Genomic DNA, 908 nt, shown 5'->3' on the forward strand with positions numbered 1-908 from the left:
GAAAGTACTGCCGGCGCCGAGCTTACGACCTCGTGTGGGCTCTATCTTCCTGTCGAGGGCGTACAGAATTGGGTCGGATGACCACCTTGGGGCATCTAGCGAATCTTCAGAGCTTGGTGTGTTTTGGGTAAAATTTGCCTGCATGAACAAACTAATATCGTTTAGAAACTGGTCCAAAACATATATATGATGAAAAGTGTTGTTGTATAGGCTAATTACGTACCATTGTTTCGGCCGCTGTCGCCACCGTAGGGTCTTCGAAGTAGTAGAGTCCGGTTTCTTTATGAAGCACCACTAGGGATCGAAAATATTTCTTGGCACACGGATCCGGAATATTACTGAAGGGTGTTAGTTGACCTTGTGAAGAAAACATAGAATCATGCTTATCCCAGATTGGCTGCTTCCCTTCATAACCATGGGGGCCTAGATTGTGGTTCCCTACCATTTGGCTTCGGAGCTGCGCAACTTTGTCCTGTTTGTATGCATCCGAGTCTCGGTAATCAAGGAACTCCTTCCATTCCTCATCGGTAGTGCTAGGATATAGATTTTTTATATACTCTAAATCATACCCATCGTCAAGTAGCTTGTTTGCATGGTATATATTACTATTCATTAGTGAACACGCGCATGGCATGGATTTCTGCAAGTGCACTGTCTCGGTCGTTGAACTTGAAAATATCTCTCATCTTTCCTTATAGGAGGTTTGACCATTGCTTGTTTTTAGGGCTCCTTAAGCATCTAACGTTGATGTCACAGTTTTTAGGTCACATTCAGAGTGCAAGCGCGCTTTGCACAAAGATGCGCCGGGACATTAGCTGACCTGTTTACATGCTGAATATCAAAAAGAGTAAAATGTTTACATAGCTCTCCTATCTCTAACAATAAAGGAGCCACAATTGACCGAGAAT

This window comes from Triticum dicoccoides, chromosome 6B, assembly GCF_002162155.2.
Source record: "Triticum dicoccoides isolate Atlit2015 ecotype Zavitan chromosome 6B, WEW_v2.0, whole genome shotgun sequence".
NCBI classification, from domain to species: domain Eukaryota; kingdom Viridiplantae; phylum Streptophyta; class Magnoliopsida; order Poales; family Poaceae; genus Triticum; species Triticum dicoccoides.